Below are 16,785 nucleotides of genomic sequence, written 5' to 3' on the forward strand. Positions count from 1 at the left end.
TTAAGCTCAGTATTGTCTCTTTTACTCCAAATTACTTCACTCAGTGGTGTGCTTCACAAATATCATAACAGAAAACCAAAAGCATCAAACATTCATAATTATAAATTATTGAAAACACAAATCACTGGTTCCCGTTTCCTTATCTAGACAACAGGGATAAATTTGGATAGACAGAGGAAGGCAGACTTAACCTCTTAAAATCAGTTAACTTTATACTCAAAGGCCAGCTGTGGGCAACCATAAGAACCATTTCCTGCTCCTCCTTTGTCCCATAATAAACTATAGGAATAGTTTAACTAAAACCCAATTCCTAAAACATAAAGACAGCTGAAACTTTCCAGATGAGCATGTGCCATCAGATTTTAGATTAGTTTCAGTAGAACTTGAAATGTGTATAGAGATGTAAAGGCAGTTGTGGAGAATCACATCTCTATGCTGGGCAGAATCATGGTTTTCAGTTTGGGCATTTCTCTTATGTGGTGATCTCTAGAGAGTGGCATTAAATCCAGTCAAAATTAAAAATGACCAGAGTTAATTATTCATGGACTTTATAGCCCAAACTGCGAAGAGTCAAAGCCTCAAAACTAGTTCCTTTAGTTTAGTATGAAAGAAAGGAGGGGCAGGAAAATGGCTGACTGCCCACCGCTGGTCTTGAGTGTAGCACTGTATAGCACAGTACTCTCGTTGTTCATCGATTTGCTCGAGCAGGTTCAGTAACAAGTCTCCATCACTTGTTGTTACTGTGTTTGGCATATCAAATACATCACGGGTACCTTGCCAATCTTTGCCGTGCAGGAGAGATACTCTCCGTAACTTGCGGGGCTCTCCGAGAGGGGCAGAGGAATCGAACCTGACTCGGCTGGTTGGCTGTGCGCATGGCAAACGCCCTACCGCTGTGCTATCGCTCCAACTGGCCTGAGTGTAGTCAGGATAAAACTAAGGATTCTAAAATTCTGGACTCTGCTCTTTCTGATCTCTTCCACACTCTTCAAAGTATCCAGTGTGCACATATCAGTCTTTGAGAAGTTGATGGGAAATGGACAACTAATTTCGCCTAGGAAAACACCATCAAAATTCCTTCTCTTTGTAAATTTCTCTATGAGAAAGGAGATATGTAGCACGTGCATATGCATTTATATACACTTTTCTAAATATACCGTGAAGCTATTTTGAAGTTATTTGCCTGATGAGGAGATCCTGAAAATTCAAATTACAGAGAATGCTGTACCAAAAAAATTTTTTTGAGCTGATTATCAAGACCTAAAATTACTTTCTTTAACATCATCTCAGAATGCTTGGCTTTGATGTCTTCAGATGTGACTATATTTATATTGCTGCATAATTGTATTTGAGTCTGATATTCAAACTTGACCAAACACCGTTAGGTTTTGTTCTTGAATATTTAGATATGACTTAGACAAGTATGATGATCACATAAATGGGGTTTTGGCTCAAAGTTTAGCCCACATTGGGTTTATTCTTGAGTTGAAGTATTTTTATTAGTAACTTATTAGTAACTGTATAGTGGGATAGCTACTTTAGAATAGATGACAGTACTGTTCTAATCTTCCACAGGTCTATACTATGCCTTTACTGTGTATAAATGAGGACTTTTTATGAGCTTTACTGGGGAGTGGATTGAGTCCATACATTTTCTGACAAGCAGAAGTAAATATTTTTATCTTTTTTTTCTTTTTGGGTCACACCCAATGCACAGGGGTTACTCCTGGCTCATGCACTCAAGAATTACTCCTGGCAGTGCTCAGGGGACCATATGAAATGCTGGGAACTGAATCTGGGTCACCTGCGGGCAAGGCAAACGCCCTGCCTGCTGTGCTATCGCTCAGCCCCATAAGTAAATCTTTGTATTTTCAAATGTATTTTGTGGATGGGACTACAAGATCATTTATCAAGACATGCTTTTGCTTACTGAGGTCTTAGGCATCATGAGCTCATTATGACCTAGATTCATTTTATTATGCTTATTTTAAATTTTTATTATGTTTATATTATAGTCACTATTATATGATTGTGAATGTGATCTTGTATATGCCTGATGTTAGTATTTCCATAAAAATAATAGTAGTCTTGGGGTCAGAAAGATAGCTCAATAGACTGAGTACTTGAATTGCATGAAGAAGGTCTGAGTTCAATTTCCAGCACAAGGTCCCCATGCAGCAAAGGGAGAGCACCGCCGGCTCATACCTGGCTGTCCAACTGTCCAATAGGTTCTGAGGCGGCAGCCACTGTGCCATGGTGGCGGGGGTTGGGCGGCAGAGAAAGGCGTAAGAGACAAACACCCTTTCCCACCCAGTGAGGCATGGAGCCAGGACTAGCTCCCAAGCATAGCCAAATATAGCCCCCAAACAACAGCAAGTAATCACAGTAAGAGTCAGAAACCCCTTTCTTCAGATCCTCTGCCTTCAATGAGTGTAGAAATCTTTGGGAAGAAGATTATACAAATTCATTTAGCAGATCTTTCTCTACAAAGCAGACTGTAGGACACTGATCACAGACATCCCTTTTAAGACTGAGCTGGAATAATTCCTATATAAATACCCTCCTTTCTATGAAGCTCCCTGAGTAATCAGAGATCTGGAGAACTTGTCAGAACCCAGGAGTACTACTCTCCATTGTATGTGTCTAAGGCTTGGAGATACCTAAAACATGAATGGAAGGTAGCCCCTTGACTATAAAGAGTTGGAATTTTAGTAATAGGACTAGAAAAATCCTATCGACCCTATTTTAGAAATAAAAATCTGCTGCAGAGTCTGGCATGAATTCTTGTGATTCTGAGTCTAGTGATTACTGTTGAAAGACTAGTCAATTCTTTTTTTTAAATTATTATTATTTATTTCCACTTAACTCTCTCTTCTTTGATCACATTCATTATTTAGACAAAAGATGCACCATTATTATTTGGAATTTTCCCCCAACAATCAGACCTGCTTGAAAAGGCATCATTAAATAATTTGCCTTCTACTGCTGGCTATGAAGGGCATGTGACATTGCATGGCTGCAATAGCGGCCGCGCAACTTTGGGTTTCTGACAGTTTACTTATTAAGTCTGGAGGGATTTCTTCCAAAAGCTGCTGGGTTCTGAATTGGGTTCATGTGCTTCTAGGGCCATGGCTGGGCTGGGGAGCTGCTTGTGGGAGGCAACTCGTGGCCTTGGTGGGGCAAGAAGGACATGCTGGTTCCACCCCCCATCCCATGAAGCCACAGTTGCCCCATCACCACCGGCTCATACCTGGCTGTCCAATAGGCTCTGAGGTGGCAGCCACCTTGCCACGGGGGGTGGGGGGGTGGGGGGGAGAAAGGCGGAAGAGACAAATACCCTTTTCCATGGAATGGGGCACGGTGCCATAGCTTAATGTATAGTTCAGTCACATTTCTGCCAAAAGCTGCTGGGTTCTGAATTGGGTCCGTGTGCCTCTGAGGCCATGGCCAGGCCAGAGAGCCGCTCGTGGGGGATAACTCATGACCTAGGCAGAGCAGGAAGTAACTAGGTAATTCTTGAGATGAGGATTATATTTTTTCACCTGTATGCATCTCCATTCTAGTTCTAAGATGAAGTCTCAGTTGATGGCTCCTAGTTTTTAATTCAGAATATTTATGAAAGCAAAGTATGAATACAGAGCTCAGCTATCCTAAATGTTATTTAGTTTTGAGAAAAAAACGTTATAAGAATCAATGCTCCAGATTTGCTCTCAGTTTCTTCAAAGATGGTCTCTAAATTCTCTATCCTTGATGCTTTCCCCATGTTTATTTTAAAATTATTTTAAATCACAGGATCAGAATTTCAAAGTAATGTTAGAACTGTGTAGTTTCTTAATCATAAGTTAAAAAAATTGTTGTGTTGCTTATTTCATTTTATGTCCTTTACAAAACATTTTCTGAAGAATGTGTTGATCTATCATTTTGTTAGATTGATTGCGCTACGTGAAGACATTACTCAAAATGTTGACAGCTATTCTTGATCAAGACCTGAAAAAGAAGAAGATGTGAAAAATACTTTATCAAGGTAGCTTGAAATGCTGGTTTTCTTTTCTTTCTTTTGGTTTTTAGACAACACCCAGTGGTGCACAGGATTTACTCCTGAATTTGAGTTCTGGAATAACTTTTGGTAAGGTTTGGGGGACCATATAGGTGCTAGATCAGTCTGATGCAAGGCAAGTACCTTACCTTATATACTCCAGCACCGAATTAATTTTTCTATTCTTCTAGTCTATAGTAAGATTAACCAGAAAGGACAAAAGTTTTGAACTCTAGCTTTTTATAAGTAATTTCATATTTATTTTAATTTTAATTCTAAGGTAAAAAGAATTTTTTTTCTAATGTTAAAAAAATCTCTACTATAAGAATATAAATTCATTTTATCAGTACCAGCTATAATATAGTAATTATTTCCTATAAAAGGAAACATCATCAAGGAATGATCTTTAGTGCTGCTGTATGATAGTGGATAGGAAAAAATTTACCTTATGTCTGTAGGCTCCATAAATATGTTTCCTGACGACATTCCAAGACAGTATACAGTCCTGTGGTCTACTTGGAAATTGGTGTAGATAACGTTTCAAGGGAAAATACTGTTGGTTTTTACTGGATATTCGTATAAACTTTTTAAAGAGATGAGTGATAGAGCTAACCCTTATCTGTAAGTTTTGAATTTATATTGTTTCTTCCCACGTACAAAACCATTTTTTCCTACAAAAAAATATGTTTCCTTTTCTGTTAAAATGGTTATTTCTCTGTCTCACTCACAAGGACCTTTGAGGTTTTCCTTTAATACTGAAATAAATCACCTGACCCTGCCCATGAGACACAGTGAGTGCTTATTATTTTATAACCTTTTCTTTTTCAAGATTTTCATCTCTTTTGCTATAATTTATTCTGTTGCTTCTATAACTGTAAATTCATTAGAGAATGGTCTTATAATACTATCTGGTCAGTGGAGGAGAATTATGGAAGTTTGAAGACAATACAATTTGGCAGTTATTCAGAGCATCCTTAACCACTGTGGCCCATTCCTGAGATCTGTGTAGGAGGAATTGAGAGTTTTGTAAAAAGGGTAATTAGTTGATAAAAATAATGTCCCCTAATGTCATATGGAGTGAAGCTAGTCAGAGAGAAAGGGATGGATACAGAATGATTCCTCTCATATGTGGGATGTAAAGACACAGTAAGGGAACAACAAATGATCAAAGGCAACAGAAATGCAGAGTTGGTCTCCAGAACTGAGTGTGCAGGGGGCCAGAGGGCAGGGAGAATAAGGGTGGGTGGGAGGGGTCTTTGTGACATTGGTTGAGAAACAGACACTCCTGAGAAGGGTGTTGGAACATTTTATGTATGAAACTATTTATTAACAATATTGTTAATTGCATTACCTCTATAAATGTAGTATAAAAAAAGCTTTTTAGGTTTATGCAGTTAAAAACAATGTTCCCTAAGAATTTGTAAACTATCCCAAATTGTAATGCAGGCAGTTTGATTGCATACTATTTGTTCAATCAGGGAAAACTCAAGCTACAAGTAGATTAAAGAGGGTGGAGATGGTCACAGGTTGGAAGAGAGCTGGTACCATCAAGATGCACAAATATTCCTCTCAGGAGGGAAATATTAAATTCAGGTCCCTCACTAATGCGAGGATTGGGTTATGCCAAATCATAGTTCACATGAAAACATTATCAAAACGTGCAGAAGCTAGTCTCTATAAATGAGGTCACTAGAAATTATTTTTAGCTCACCCAAGGTGTAAATAGAGACACAAAATATAAAAGGACTATGCATAACAATGGGATAGAATGCAGCTATAAAAGAAGATGAAATAATGTAGTTCACTGCAATGTGGATGGAATCTTGTTTAAGTTAAAAAAAATCAGAGGGAGGACAAATATCAGATGATCTCACTCCTCTGAGGTGCATATAGAGACAAAACAAGGGAATAGAGCACATCAAACGATAATAAATCCTTGGTCTTTGATTATGGAACTCAGATTACTAAGCAGTATGGTGAGAACTGAGTGGGGAGATAAAGAGATATACCAGAAGCCACACAGGGAAATAGTAGAAGGTATTGGGGTCTTAGATGATGGTGACAGATAGTAATTTTGTACATAAATACCATAAACTTTAACATTATTGTAATTATATTACCTAGGCTATGATGGTAAAAATTTTAAAAAATTAACAAAATGAAGGTCACATCTCAATTAAAAAAAGTTAAAAAGTGACAGTAGGAAAACTTTAAGGATAGGGTACGGAGAGATAGTAGAGTGGGTAAGGTACTTGCTTTGCATGTGATAGATCCATGTTTGACCCCCCCACACCCCACTTTGTTCCCTGAACTTGTCAGGTGTAATTTCTGAGCATAGATACAAAGAAATAAGCCCTGAGCACCGCAGGGTGTACAGCCCCCCAATTTTTTTTTATGAAAAATACAATGAAAAAGAGAGAAAAGTAAACCAGTATTACTAGATATATGTGTGTGGGGGGGGATCTAAAAACAAATTGTAGAATTAAAGGTAATAGAATCAAAAATTGAATATATGTGTTAAAAAGTAGAGTGCATACAGCTGAAGAGAGTATTAATAAATGAATAAATTAAGCTAAAATGTTAATTGTAATTCTGAGAAATAAGAGGCTACCAATAAGAGAGGTTAATAGATTTGAATGGTAAGAGGAAAATGCTAAATACAAATCCAATTAATGTTCTAGTTAGAGCGTGTGTAAAGAATGAGATGTACTCTAGCAAAACTCACAAAGAAAGGGAGAGAGAAAACCCTAATAAACCGAATCAGAAATGAAAAGGGGGTCATTACAACAGAAACCACAGAAATTCAGAGGATCCTCAGGGAGTACTTTGAGAAGCTTTATGCCACGGAACATCAAAACCTCGAGGAAATGGATAAATTCCTAGACTCCTACAGACTCGCAAGGCTGAACCAAGAAGACCTGGAATACCTGAACAGACCTATCACCATCAAGGAAATTGAAATGGTAATAAAAAGTCTCCCCAAGCACAAAAGTCCTGGCCCGGATGGATTCACTAGTGAATTCTTCCAAATCTTTAAAGAGGACTTACTCCCAATGCTCTTTAAGCTTTTCCACGAAATTGAAATATCAAAAACACTTCCGAACAGTTTCTATGAAGCAAATATCACACTGATACCAAAAGCAGACAGAGATACCACAAAGAAAGAGAATTACAGGCCGATATCCCTGATGAACACAGATGCAAAGATCCTCAACAAACTACTAGCAAATAGAATCCAACTACTCATCAAAAAGATCATACACCATGACCAAGTAGGATTCATCCCAGGGATGCAAGGATGGTTTAACATTCGGAAATCAATCAACATAATCCATCATATCAACAAAAGAAAAGATAAAAAGCATATGAATATATCAATAGATACAGAGAAAGCATTTGACAAGATCCAGCACCCCTTTATGATGAAAACCCTAGCCAAAATGGGTATAGAGGGGACCTTCCTCAACATAATTAAAGCCATCTACCACAAGCCTACAGCAAGCATCATCCTCAATGGGGAAAAACTGAGAGACTTCCCTCTAAGATCAGGGACGAGACAGGGATGCCCACTCTCTCCACTTCTGTTCAATATAGTACTGGAAGTACTTGCAATAGCGATTAGGCAAGAAAAAGATATTAAGGGCATTCAGGTAGGAAAGGAAGAAATCAAGCTCTCACTATTCGCAGATGATATGATACTCTACTTAGAGAACCCAATAACCTCCACCAAAAAACTCCTAGAAACAATAGACTCATATAGTAAAGTTGCAGGTTATAAAATCAATACCCAAAAGTCCATGGCTTTCATATATGCAAACAGTGAGAGAGAAGAAAGCAACATGAAAAAAAAATCCCGTTCACAATTGTGCCCCAGAAAATCAAGTACCTAGGAATCAGCTTAACTAAGGAAGTAAAGGACCTGTACAAAGAAAACTACAAAACGCTACTTCAGGAAATAAAAGAGGACATGAGGAAATGGAAAGATATCCCCTGCTCATTGGTTGGGAGACTTAACATTGTCAAAATGGCAATACTACCGAAAGCATTGTATAAATTCAATGCAATCCCTATAAGGATACCCATGACATTCTTCAAAGAAATGGAGCAAACACTCCTGAAATTTATATGGAACAATAAGCCCCCACGAATAGCTAAAGCAATTCTTGGGAAAAAGAAAATGGGAGGAATCAACCTCCCGAACTTCAAACTGTACTACAAAGAAGTAATAATTAAAACAGCATGGTACTGGAACAAAGGCAGAACTGCAGACCAATGGAACAGGGTTGAATACACTGACATCTCCCCTCAATCATATGCTCATCTAATCTTTGATAAAGGTGCAAGTAATGTGAAGTGGAGTAAGGAAAGCCTCTTTAATAAATTGTGTTGGCATCACTGGACGGCTACATGCAAAAAAATAGGCTCAGAACTCTGCCTAACACCATGTACAAAAGTAAGATCAAAATGGATTAAAGACCTCAACATCAGACCAGAAACCATAAGGTACATTGAAGATAAAGTTGGCAAAACCCTCCATGATATTGAAGCTAATGGTATCTTCAAAGATGCCACGCCACTGGTCAAGCAAGTGAAAACAGAGATAGATAAATGGGACTATCTTAAACTAAGAAGCTTCTGCACCTCCAAAGAACAGTGACCAAAATACAAAGACAGTCTACAGAATGGGAAAGGATATTCGCCGAATACACATCTGACAAGGGGTTGATATCCAGGATATACAAAATACTGGTTAAACTCCACAAGAAGAAAACATTCAACCCCATCCAAAAATGGGGCAATGAAATGAACAGAAACTTTCTCAAAGAAGAAATCCGAATGGCAAAAAAGCACATGAGAAAATGCTCTACATCATTAATCATCAGGGAGATGCAGATCAAAACCACAATGAGATACCATCTCACACCTCAGAGACTGGCCCACATTCAAAAGAACAAAAGCAACCAATGCTGGCGTGGATGTGGCGCGAAAGGGTCACTCCTTCACTGTTGGTGGGAATGTCCACTGGTTCAGCCCTTCTGGAAAACAGTATGGACGATTCTCAAAAAATTAGAAATTGAGCTCCCATTTGACCCAGCAATACCACTCCTGGGAATATATCCCAGAGAGGCAAAAATGTATAGTCGAAGTGACATCTGCACTTGTTTGTTCATTGCAGCACTCTTTACAATAGCCAGAAACTGGAAGAAACCTGAATGCCCAAGAACAGATGACTGGTTAAAGAAACTTTGGTACATCTACACAATGGAGTACTATGTAGCTGTTAGAAAAGATGAAGTCATGAAATTTACATACAAGTGGTACAATATGGAAAGTATCATGCTAAGCGAAATGAGTCAGAAAGAGAGGGATAGACATAGAAAGATTGCATTCATCTGGGGGATATAAAGTAACAAAGTATGAGATTAATACCCAAGAATATCTGAGATCAGCACCAGGAGGATTACTCCATAACTTAGAGGCCAGCCGGGTATCCTAGAGGAAAGGGCAGTTCAGATAGAGAAGGGAGCACCAAATAAAGGATGTTTGGAGGATCCTCCCAGGAGGGGAGATGCATGTCGAAAGTAGACTATGGACTGAACATGTTTGCCACTCAATGCCTCTTTTGCAGACCACAACACCCAAACGGAGAGAGAGAACACAGGGGATTGCCCTGCCACAGAGGCGGGGGGGGGATGGGGGGATGGGGGTGGGAGGGATATTATCCATGGTGGTGAAAAACTGGCACTGGTGGAGGGATGGGTATCTGATCATTGTATAATTGAAACCCAAGCACAAAAAATTGTAAATCTACAACTGTAAAAAAAAAAAAACAAAAAACAAAAAAAACATGAATTTGGGAGAACAAAAAAAAAAAAGAATGAGATGTAGACACTATTCAAAGTCCTGATCACTTGATCACTTGACTTCCCGTTAATCGTCGATTTGCTCGAGCGGGTGCCAGTAATGTCTCCATTTGTCCCTGTCGCGTGCTAGTGTGGCCCAGTGGCATCTGTTCGCTCTAGGAACATGAAGAGCCTCAAACCGATCGTTCATGATCTTGATGAAGAAGTCGGACCATCTGGTAGGTGGGCGGCCACGTGGTCTTTTGACATCCCGTGGAATCCAGTCGGTAACAGCTCTAGTCCAGCGGTCGTCTTTAAATCTCATTACGTGACCAGCCCATCTGATTTTTGACACCTTGGCAAACGAGACAGCATTCTTGATCGTCGACGGATGTCGTAACTCTGGATTCTTTCTCTCATTTGAGTGAAACGTCCTGATAGTGGATTATAAATTTCTACATGATACGCACATCCTCCTTATCTATCTGGCCTGGCCTTCTGCTGCTCTTCTCTTCATCAACTCGGTTCCAGGAACAAGGGGTGGGGATGCTATTCTATAGTCATTCCTGGCTGCCTCAAGCAAGATCTGGGGGCTTTGCTCTTCACTCTTCAGCTCAATCCGAACTTCCAAATGAATCTTTCCCCACTTCTTTGTATAATATGGTGAACTGCTTTCTCTTTCTTCTCTGCTTTTTCCTGTACTTATTTTTACCTTATAAGTCACTATCTTTTCATTCTATGAATGTTTTGTTTTCTGTCCTTTGTCCTTACATGCAAGACTTGGAGGTTTGGGGGCCGTTTTTCCTTTCTCCATCAATGTTTTTCTTGCATTTAAGAGTCTGGAATAGAGGCTCGAGTGATAGTCCAGCAGGGAGGGCGTTTGTTTGCCTTGCACTCAGCTGAACTGGGTTCAGTTCCCTGAGCACCACCAGGAGTAATTTTTGAGTGCAGAGCCAGAAGTGACCCCTTGAGCTCTTGAGTATTGCCAGGTGTGACTCAAAAAGTCAGAGAGAGAGAGAGAGAGAGAGAGAGAGAAGAAGAAGGAGGAGGAGGAGGAGGAGGAGGAGGAGGGAGGGAGGGAGGGAGGGAGGGGGTAGGAGAGAGAAAAAGAGAGAGACTGGAATAGAATTGATGGTCAATTTCTTTCTTTCTTTCTTTCTTTTTTTTTTGGATAGGTGGTTGGAAATCTCAGGTTTTGTGAGGAAACATACAGGAACTAAATTAAAAAGCTAGCTAACAGTCAAACTATCTATAAAGCCAGACAACTTCAAGTCACACTGTAGAAAAAAGACAAAGCCAAAAACAAAAAAAACAAAAACAGAAACCACAACCAAAAACAAACGAGAGGTAAAAGGAGCAGATACACAAAGAACATAATCACTGCACCAGATATCCCAGTCTTAACAATGAACAGCAGAAACAATAGAATAATATCTTGACATCTATAAAAATAAGATTTTGCTTTTAAGAAAGAAAACTAAACAGCATCTGGAGACATAGTACTGTGAGTGTGGTGCCTTGTACAATGTTAATTCTGGCTCAATCCCCAACATCACGTATGGACCCCTGAGCTCTGCCGGGAGTGATCACTGAGCACAGAGCCAGGTGTCAAGCCTGTGCACAGCCAGATATGGCCCTGGCACTTCCCTCTCACCACCTAAAATGAGGAGGAAAAAAGAAATAATGATGCCCTTTCTCCAGGTAAATTAGTAAGACAGGTATTTTTTTAAAAACTTCTTTGAATTTTTGGAAGTTTGCTATGAAAGTAATTCTAGGAATAACCATAAAAATATGGGAGATATCCACAAAGTCTCAAAGGGTAAAAATAGAATATACAATTGCATGAATAAATAGTATAAGGCCAATTAGAAGGCAAATAAAAATTCTCAAATCAGAGGGCAGAAGTATAAATGTATATATATACTAAATATATCTTACTACAATATAAATAGACTTATGCAAGTAAATAAACAATATAAGTAAAAAGATTCTTAATATTTCTTACTACAATATAAGTAAAAAAAGGCACTAGTTTGAATAAAAGGTTGTCAGGATAAAAAATATAATTCAACCACATGCCACTTGCAAGAAGCACAACTAAATTTAAGGATCCAGATGGCAACAATTAAGATAATAGATATAACATACCACCATTGGTATGTTTTAATACCAACTGTAAAAACTTTAAAAAATGAAAGATTAGATAGGAATTCCTCCTCCCCACATTCCTGGTGTTCTCAAGGGTATATCCAGAAAAAATCTACAGCAAATATTTTTCTTAATTTTGAGCCTATAGATATTTCCTTTGTAAAATCAGAAAGCAAAGTCTATTCCCTTTTGCTGCTTAAATCAGTATTGTGCAGGTTTTTAATGAACTGAGATAGAACATAAGCAGAAATGTTTTAGAACTGAAAGAAGAGCTTCAAAATTACCACTAGAATCTGTTGAAAATTCAAACGAATTTACATATTATTAGATATAATGAGATTTTAAAAATGAAGCGTGGTTAATATTTAAAATCAACTGCAATATTAAGGAAGTCTAATTAAAAATATATTTGTGGGGGCAGAGACATAGCTGGAAGGACTGACTGCCTGCTTTGCAGTTACAGGCCTGGCTGTGAACCCCAATACCTCATGGTCCAATGAGCACTACTGGGAGCAGAACTTTCAGTTCATCCATTCTCCTAGTAAGTGAGGCATACATCCAGGTTTGGCTCCAAAGCAAAAACTAAATAAAAAGATGTTTGGAAAAGTATCTTCAGTGATAAAGTAACAGTGCGTAATGAATATATCTAATGGAAGATGTGCAAAGTCTTTGTGGACACACACATACACATGCATGCATTTATACACACCAGATATTTATGGAGAAAGTCATCAAATCTTTCTAAATTAATTTATAGATCCAACATTTTTTTTGTCAAATGACGATTTTTTTGTGAGTGTGGAAGTTTAAAGATATTAAATTTATATTGCATTTACATTAAAGATAATATTAAATTTATAGTGGGATAGATTAAGAATTATTCAGACATTTAATAAGAAGATCAGTTTGGGGGCTGGAGCGATAGCACAATGGGTAGGGCATTTACCTTGCATGCGACTGACCCGGGTTCGAATCCCAGCACCCCATATGGTCCCCTGAGCACCGCCAGGAGTAATTCCTGAGTGCAGAGCCAAAAGTAACCCCTGAGCATTGCCGGGAGTGACCCAAAAAACAAAACCACCCCTCCCCGATAAAAAGAAGATCAGGTTGGAGTTTAATATTACTCTTAGAAGTCTGACTGTTAAATATATTCATAAGAAGATCAGGTTGGAGGATATAAAACTAGATATAAAACAGAAACTGGATATAAAAACAGGTGATATGCAAAGCAGCAGGTAAATCTGTGTTTATCATGGTACTATGGTTTTTCTATGTTATATGTTATATATGTTCTATGTTATATCTTTCCAAGCCTACTCGGATTTGGGCCGAGCATCCTCCACCCAGATCCTCCAAATTCCAGTAGGCGGGGGTCACACCCACCAACTGGCCCCCTGGCGCCGTGTAATCCCATCAACGGCCAAGACTCAGAGATTATAAAAACCAGCTCCCGGAACCATGCGGCCGCATTTGCGGCCGTGCGACATCCTATTATGACATCTTATTATCTCATTCCTACTTTGGACAAACTGGCAGGCTACCGAATGTAGCCTGTCCACACGGCAGAGTCTGGCAAACTCCCCGTGGCATACCCAGTATGCCAAACACCAGTAACAATGATGGGTCTCATTCTCTTAAAGAGCCTTGAATATAATCTCAGGGCTAGGATGAAGGAGACGTTACTGGGGCCTGCTCGAGGCAATCGACGATTAACAGGATGATTTGTGATTTGTGATCTTTCCAAAAAAATTAGTGGTTCTTTTTTTCTTATTTCTGGGCCACATCTGGTGGCTCTTAGTGCTTACTCTTGACTGTGCTCAGGAATCACTTCTGGTGGTGCTTTGGGGACCATATAGAGTACTGGGTCCTGAACTTAGGTGCTGATGTGTGCAAGGCAAGTGCCCTATCTGCTTTACTAGCTTTCTAATCCATTAAAAACCTAGTTTTTCATAAGTATTATATATGCTACATATAAAAACATTACTAATCAATTTTAACTAATAAAACAGTAGTCTATTGTATTACTAATAAAACACTACTAATGTATTATTGCTGGCTGGAGTGATAGCACAGCGGTAGGGTGTTTGCCTTGCACGTGGCCGACCCAGGTTCGATTCCTCCATCCCTCTTAGAGAGCCCAGCAAGCTATGGAGAGTATCCTGCCCGCACTGCAGAGCCTGGCAAGCTCCCATGGCATATTCAATATGCCAAAAAGAGTAACAACAAGTCTCACAATGGAGATGTTACTGGTGCCCACTCGAGCAAATCAATGAACAACGGGAGGACAGTGCTACAGTGCTACAGTGTATTATTGCTATTGTGTTTGAGATTTCTCTTCTGCTACTTTAGTTTAAGTGACTTTATTGCTATTTTTCTAGTTTCTTGATACAGATGTTTTGGTCAATGATATTTAAAATAAAAAAATACATGTAGAAGAAAAAAGGTTTTGATTTTTTAAAAACTTTTGGTCACAAATGGCTGTGCTCAGAGCTTACTCCTGACCTGATTCTGTGCTCAGGGATCACTCCTGGCTCAGCCTTGGTCATCCCATGTAGTACTGGGGGCTGAACCTAGGTTGGCTGCATGCAAGAAACTTAACCACTATATTATCTTTCTGCATCTTTGGCTTTTTAAAAAAAAATCAAATTGTCAGATACATTTTAATTTATTTATTTATTATTATCTAGTTCTTACTCTTGGAGAACTCGGCAGGCTACTGAGAGTATCCTGCCCACATGGCAGAGTCTGGCAAACCCCGTGGCGTATTCAATATGCTAAAACCCAGTAACAATGATGGGTCTCATTCCCCTGACCCTGAAGAGCCTCAAATGTGGCACTTTCTAAAATCTCAGGATAGGACGAAGGAGACGTTGCTGGTGCCTGCTCGAGGGAATCGATGAACAATAGGATGACAGTGACAGTGATTTTTATTTAATTCAAGATTCTTATAAATATTTGTGACAGGGAGACAAAAATATCAACAAAAAATTTAAACGTTAAAAGTTGCATTGCAGGGGTATGGTGCGGCCAGCAGGTCAATCTGTACCTGTGAGGTGAGTGCATCAGTAGCCTCATGGCGCCTTCAGACTTCCAGATACCCCAAAATTGTTGCTGTGCCTTTGGCCAGACCCCAAAAACTTGGGGCAAAGTTTACCAAGAAAGCAAACGGCCAAAAGTTAGGTATGTGGGAAACACACCCACAAACCACCTCCGGCTCAGCTATATAATTGGAGGCAAGGCCTCTTTGGTTCCTGATTGAACTGCTTAATGGACATGATCCCAGAGACTCAGAAACGAATCTCAGAACCCAGTGGCTTTAGGTAGAAATGCATCCGGTCCTTGCAGTAGGCTACCAGTGCTGGGCCAACCCAGGTGGGAATAGGTTTCATGCCTTGACCTGTTCCCCCTGGTGGCCCAGTGGCCACCATCCTTCAGAGGCCACTGGATAGTCACATTTGGACCCCCAGTGATGAGATACACAGAGCCTCATGGGATGGGGGTGGAGCCGGGCTTGTCCTCCTCACCCCAACGAGACCCCAAGTCATTGCCCATGAACAGCCTCTCTGGCTCCTGTTTAATGGCCATGATCCCAGAGACTCAGAAACAAATCTCAAAACCCAGTGGCTTTTGGCAGAAATGCATTCGGACCCCACAGTACGTTACTGTCGCCTGGCCACCCCAGGGAGGAAAGGTTGTTGTCCCTCTGCCTGCTCCCTCTTGGCGGCTTGGTGGCCGTCATACTCTAGAGGCCACTGGACAGTCAGGCTTGGGCCCATAGTGACGAAACTTGTTGGGCCTCACGGGATTGGGGGGGGGGAGCCGGGCCTGTCCTCCCCACCCCAACGAGACCCCAAGTCATCGCCCTCGACTGACCTCTCTGGCTCCTCATCAAGCTGCTCAACGGCCATGATCCTAGAGACTCAGGAGCAGATCTCGAAACCCAGTGGCCTTTGGCAGAAATCCCTCCAGATTTCAGTGTTAAAATTTCGGAATTTAAAAATCCCGCGGCCACTACTGCAGCCACGCAACATCATATGTTATTCATAACCAGCAATAGAACACAAGTTGTCTATTGTTGCCTTTTCAGCAGATCTGACTGTTGGGGTAAAATATCAAATAATAATGGTGGGTCTAGTGTTGAAATATTGAATGTGATCAAAGTAGAGAGAGAGTAGTGTGGAAATCGTCTGCCCCACAGGTAGAGGGAGGGTGTGGGATGGGGGCATACTGGGGTTTTTGGTGGTGGAGAATGGGCACTGGTGAAGGTACGGGTGTTTTAAAAAAAAGTTGCATTGCATTTTAAAAAGTATAGAAGTAGGTAGAGGGATATAAATGATAACCAGTGATGACCTTTTAGTATCTGTATTGCAAACCATACTGCCCAAAAGGAGAGAGAAAGAGAAAGAGAGAGAGAGAGAGAGAGAGAGAGAGAGAGAGAGAGAGAGAGAGAGAGAGAGAAAAGAGAGAGAGAGGAGAGAGGGAGAGAGGGAAGGAGAGAAAGAGGGAGGAATAGAGAGAGGAGAGAGAAAGAAAGACGAGAAAAGTACCTATCACAGAGGCAGGTGGTGAGAGGGAGAGTGGGTATGTTGGTAGTTATACTGGTGAAAGGGTGGTTTTGGAACATTATATGACTGAAACCCGAACATGAACAACTTTGTAACTGTGTATCTCACTGTGATTCATTTAAATTTTTTAAAGCGGATTAGAAATAAAATTTACTGCCTAAAATGAAACCAAAAAACCACTATTTTTTTTTTT

This window comes from Sorex fumeus, unplaced genomic scaffold, assembly GCF_029834395.1.
Source record: "Sorex fumeus unplaced genomic scaffold, SorFum_2.1 ptg000014l, whole genome shotgun sequence".
NCBI lineage: Eukaryota > Metazoa > Chordata > Mammalia > Eulipotyphla > Soricidae > Sorex > Sorex fumeus.